The sequence below is a fragment of the Malaya genurostris genome, chromosome 3 (genome assembly GCF_030247185.1).
Source record: "Malaya genurostris strain Urasoe2022 chromosome 3, Malgen_1.1, whole genome shotgun sequence".
Taxonomy (NCBI): domain Eukaryota; kingdom Metazoa; phylum Arthropoda; class Insecta; order Diptera; family Culicidae; genus Malaya; species Malaya genurostris.
The window spans coordinates 90,821,636-90,827,635 of NC_080572.1; the positions used below are offsets into that span (position 1 = coordinate 90,821,636).

The window sequence follows — 6,000 nt, forward strand, 5'->3', positions numbered from 1 at the left end:
AATCGACAACAATATCATGCATGACGAGACGAACCACAAACGAAGTGCCCCTCAATCCTCGCAGGAGGGAAATGGAAGCTCCTGTCCCCCTAGAAAAAGGGTGACAACGAGATCCAACTCAAAAAAAAGAAAGATTATTTAAAAAATCGGCTCAATCGGCCACTTAAAGCTTGTACGCAAAGAGGCCTGAATAAAAAATATCTTTTAAATAAAAACAGTGGAGAATTTCAGTAAACATTACTGACTCTTTCGGTGAGAGTTATATCTGTCAAATTAGTTATTTTCGGAATTGAAAAAGTGAAAACTTTGCCTTGCGGTGAGAAAATTGTACATAAATCTCTGAATTCGTTATAATTTTTGTTATTTTCTTATGGTAAGCCAGTTTTTCAATATATAAATTTTCAAAGCAGCATAGAGTTAATGTTTCAGTTCTCCAATACATTGGTTTATGATCACATAATTCACGGTACCGCAAACGATAATCAATTCACGAATAGTTGTAACGTTCGAGTGATTCTTCAAAAAAAAGTTATAAATAAAAACGCAGTGAGCGACACTCCAGTGCTTCATGATGGAAAACTACTAGAAGTATAGTTATAGCAGGTAGATGTTTAACGTAATTCGTCCGATCGTTCAGCCAATAAAACGAAAATTTTGCCGACAGTCGTAAATAAAATTTGGTGTGTAGAGCCAAGCAATGAGCATTTGTAACATTCGCAAGGGCTTTCCGTACGATATGCCTCAATCACATGCTGGTACCAATTTAGCAAATTATTTGGAATTTCATATCTAAATGATGACATTTTAATATCCAATTCCCAAACCCGTAATATGAAAATGCCATTCCACATGAAAATTTGGTGAAAAATCTGTTGAAATCTAAGTATTTTTATCAGAGAAGGTTATCGCTGAAACTGAGGCCTATTTTGAGGCAAAAGATAAATCGTTCTACAAAAGTGGTTTTGAAAAGCGGCGAGACCGGCGCTGGAATGATTGCGTTGCTCTTGAAGGAGATTACATTGCTGAGTAAAGTTCATTTTGAACCAAAAAATCGTGTTCTCTTTGTTAGGCCCGGGACTTCTCAGCCCATGTGTTGTAGGTGTCGAGTGAATTGATGAACTATGACTGTGGACCATCTCGCGAATTATATAAAATTCTAGTTAAAATTTAACAGTCGAGCAGATATTCTGTCGTTGTCAAAAATAGCTCTGCTCGAAAGCGTATTTTTGACAGTTCGAGGGTTATTTTCCGACACTGAAAAAAAATCCTCGCACAAAATCTTATTCTGAATCTTTTTATACCCCCAAGAAAAGTTTCAGTTTTTCTCGTATAAAACGATTCGATAAAAACTAATTGCTCGACTGTAAAATTTTCATAAGTTAATATATAAGTTAAAAGTAATAAGTTAAAAAAAATCGCTGCTCAAGTGTCGTACATTTGGAACCAGTATGCTGTTTGGTAGATGAAAGTGAAAGTTAAATGGGTAATAGATTTCAACATGGTTTTGTTCAACGAGTCTTACACTTGCAATTAAAGGGCGGGTAGGGTCTAACACTTTTGAAAAATCATTTATTATTTTCTTTATATTTTCTTATAGCAAAACATTTGAAGAATTTCCTGTGAAATTTTCAAGCCTATTGGAACGAAACCCTGGAAGTTATGGACTTTTGTCTATGGCTATCTTCGATTTCGACTTCGATTGACTTCAAAACTTGACAAAACATTCTTGAAATGTTTCGTTATAATAAATTATAAAAGAAAAAATATGATTTTTTGAAAATGTTAGACCCTACGGGCTCCCTGGAGTAATTAATTGTTTTCATTGATTTTAGAGACAAAAACCTTAAAACGCGTTTTCCTCGAAAGCAGGTTTTGAAAGTCCGTGTCCATCGTCATCAAAAAACTACTGCACCAATTTTTTTCAAATTTTGCACACGCTTTTTACATATAAAAAACCAGACCCCAACGTTTTCCTTTTCGTTGTTTGTGATTTGGGGAGGTTTAACAGCTACAAAATGGCGGTTTTTCGTGAAAAAATCGTAGTTTTCACTTTGAACAACCACCAAAAATTAAAAAAAATTTAAAAAATCAAACCCCCCTAATTGTGTTAAATCAAATGCGATGAAATCAAGTGTAAAACACTTCAGTCTAATATGTTCATTATTATCTGAGTAGTTCTTCGCGGACCCCCACGTGTTATAAAATTAATTTTGTGCGCTGGAAATATATTTACATTTTGTTACGAAAATTTCACAGTATCAGCGGAAATGACACAACACATACTGCTAAAAACAATTGCTGACAATGACTCGCGGCTCCCCAAAACATACTTCACGGGGCCTCAGAGTTCCGCGGACCACCGTCCGGGAAAACTATGTGCTGCTTGTGACTTATTCATCGCATGTCATTTGATTCTATTAGCAAACACTTTTAGATTATTTTGTATATAAGTGCTCACTCTCAGTAACTGACAAATGAATCTTTTGAAAGAATGAGGTTAAGTAAAAGGGTGCTCAGGACGACATTGACACAGCATAAGTTACAGACTGTAGTGATAAGAGAAGCAGGATTGAAAAGTATCGAACCCTACATGAAGCACTAGGTGGATTATGCATTGTTTGACTTCAAAGGTACACAATAATCTCAAAACTTTATGAGTTTCTTTCTCAACTAATTAGGTTGAACTTGCAAAATACACGGCGCACGTGCAGCACAACATTGAGTACTAAAACAGCTTTCCACATAACCACTTTGTCAAAATTGGCAATGCTTTGTTCGGCACATGACTGTACAAATTTTAATCCGGTTGAGATTCTGCTGGTGTTCCAAATGGTGTTTGAAATCTACTTTGCCGATCACGGGGGATAAAATCAATGTTCGATTCTTTTCTACTTCAATCAAAACTGGCTGGCACACGGCTGCGAAAATCTCGACTTCCATTTCGGTATCGATATTATCTCGGTAAATTGCTCGAGTCGTTCATTGAAGTGTACTGCTTAATGACAAGATCCCGAAGAAGGAATCATTTCACTTTCGGCCAGTCACTTTCGTGCTAGCGCGAACGACCGGAGCCAAATATTGGCCTCCACTCATCTGCACCTCTACAGTAAATGAAAAAATAATATTTGGGTCAACATCAGCGAAATATGCGCATGTGTCCATGTCTTTGTGGGTCTGTGGCGGCCACCGTGAGCTGTAAGTTTGCAGCCGCTGCCGCCAGCCTTCGTTTTTTTGGTTTTCGTTAATTGTAGGCGCGCGAACATGTGTATTACATAAGGCCCGGGCAGTTCAGCATCGCGCTTCTGAGAGCGAGAGAGGGAGAGAGAGAGTGTGAGGTTTGAGGTGGTCCGCCGACCGAGCGTCAAGCGTTTGCCGAGAGCCTAGAGAAGCCTCCCGATTCATGCCGCTTGGGCACGTTGCAATGTCGCACTGCCATCTGACCAATGGGTCTGTAGTTGCATGGACCTGTACATGAACGACGATTGTAGCCCGTGCAAACGTGCGAATCAGCTTTCACTACGACCTGTTTCACCAACCGATCAACCAACTCGACGGGCAGAGTTTTCTTTCGCACAAGACGACCTTCGAGTTGTAATCTTGTTTTTTTCGTTGTTGCTATTTCTTCACTATGTCACTCACAACCCGATCCAGTCCGGCTCGTTTGATGACCGTCGACAAGCATAACCCGAAATCGGGACAATTACTCATGTCCCAAATGATACCAAATCACCGGGAGACACACCAACTGATTTCCAAAAGTGATTATTGAGTCAGGTAAGCCCCTGTCTATGCAAGGGCTCTTGTGAAATATATGTGTAATCACCGTTTCGGGAGTTGTTCTTCCACTGCCTGTTGCTGCACACCGCACTAAGTAGTCACTGAACCTTTTCGGTTACAATTCGAAGCATTTCTCTCGAACCGTAACACGCACATGCAGTCGCCGTCGGGTTTGGCGGGTAGTATGCAAAAACCTTCTAATTTCGGGGGATGTATTCGGGTTGAAATAACCCGTACGCAGCGCTGTTGGAAATGGTTGGATGGGTTGAAAAACACGCGTCCGTACCGCACCGAGGGAAACTTTCGACTGGTGCGACACGATCCGCTGGATCGTCCATTGCGCGCAAATCCAGCATGAATGAACAAACCAGCGGAGGGGTGTATGTATGTAGTGTCAACGTGCATAAATGGACCGACCGAGTTTGTGAATCGGGTCCGCGGACGGTGCGGTGGGTTGCAGTTGAATTCAAGTATTGTAAGTGATTCCAATTTGTAGCGGGATTTCGGACAAAGACTTCGGCGGATCAAGTCTGCATCGGGCCCGAACGGTGGGAGAGTGGGACAAATGAGCTGGTAATGGAATGAGAGCGGGTGTTTACGTTTTGAAATGACGGGTTTTTGCCAATGATCATAAATGGCTTTAGCCAAAAACAGCACCGTCAGGGTTTGGAGACGCGAAACTATGGTTGAAGCCAGCCACAAGGACATGCGTGGGAATACGTCGACGGTAGCGTGATTGAATAAATATAAACTATAATTATTTTACTATGAATCGTTTCAAATTTATCTTCCAATTCGTGTAATTCGTGCAAACCTGGGTCGCAATAGCAAAGGTACGGGATCAAAATAAATTAATGCTTACTGTTTACAAACATTTGTTCATCTCCAACCATAATAAATTTCGTCCACAAAATCAAGCCGAACAGTTAATTAAAATTCGTTTGATTTTCTCAACAATTGTTTAATCCGTTTCTACGCTTTCGTGTTTTGCTATAGGGTTTTGCTTCGAATCTATGTACGCAACGCTAAAAACCAACTCTCGCTGTTTATGTTGACGAAGTTGAGCCCATTCATAATCTATGTAGACTCATTTGGCGGGAAAGAGACGTTCCTTGAAAATCAACGAGTGTCTCCAAAGTAACGAATAAGGGTTTCATCCTTTGTCTACGGAATATTTTATTTATTTTCGAAATTTCTAGGAGTCGGTTCATTTAATTTTGCAAAGTGCTGGATCACAACAAAGATCACCTAGTACCTGAGTCGGCCTGTTAGTCAAAACAAGTTTTCGTTTTACCCACCAGTTTTCAATTGATGCAGAGGTTAAACGTTGCTTTTGCTTATCGGTTTATGCTGAACTGCTAATTGGCATAGCAGTTTAGTATGAACTGTTCTATATCGACGAATCGAATATAAAACGTTAAGAAGAAACAAAATAATAAAATAATTCTTAGGTACCCATAATAAATACAAAAATAAAGATGATGGTGGATTCACTAAAAAGTGAAAAATTACAAACTTACTCTACTTTTAGTGTTTAGATTTTTTTTGCGAATGTGCAAATTGACAATTAGATTCTTTCAGAACAATTGATTCTACTCTCATTCAGGGGTTAGCCAAATTTTGCGCTAGAGCACATAACCGATTTTGATATGTTTACGTTTCGTCTTTGACTCATTCAAATTGAACTGTTTTATGCAAAACTTGGCAGTTCAATTTGAACCTCTAAGCCAGGGGTTTCCAAACTATTTTGGGTCATGGACCCCTTTACTAAAATTAACTTAGGCTTCAGACCCCCATCAACAAATTACTTTGAAGATTCAATTTCTTGCTTTTTTTTAATATTGATGTAAAATACTTACCAATTTCTGCGGATGGTCAAATAAACACCACTTTTTCAGCGTAAATATTTCAAATAACAACTTATATCAAACAATAGGGGGTCGATTTCTAGACCTCGTCGACCCCCATAGTCAGTTTGCGTTTACGTCGACCCCCGCAAAAAGGATATCGACCCCAAGGGGTCTATATCGACCACTTTGGGAAACCCTGCTCTAAGCAGACCTAAAGTTTCTGCTATTTACAGAACACTTTTTTTCCTTTGCTTCGAAATTCAATGTCTATACTGACGTGCCGAACGAAAATGTGTTTTCGACTTTTTCTGGCCGATGCAGGATTGGTCATTCAGGGTTCTACTCTATTTTGATGCCTTCAACAAATTTTTAC

The 6,000-nt window shown here is 39.3% G+C and overlaps 1 protein-coding gene across 1 annotated transcript in view; it reads right to left on the reverse strand.

Annotated features, from left to right (window-relative positions):
- The window catches only part of LOC131435339 (fatty acyl-CoA reductase wat-like), a 112,784-nt gene extending 108,712 nt beyond the window's left edge, over window positions 1-4,072 (reverse strand). The window contains exon 1 of the mRNA XM_058603112.1: window positions 3,824-4,072. The gene's annotated coding sequence lies outside the window, so the exon portion shown is untranslated. The remainder of the gene's footprint in view (window positions 1-3,823) is intronic.
- Window positions 4,073-6,000: the final 1,928 nt, after the last annotated feature.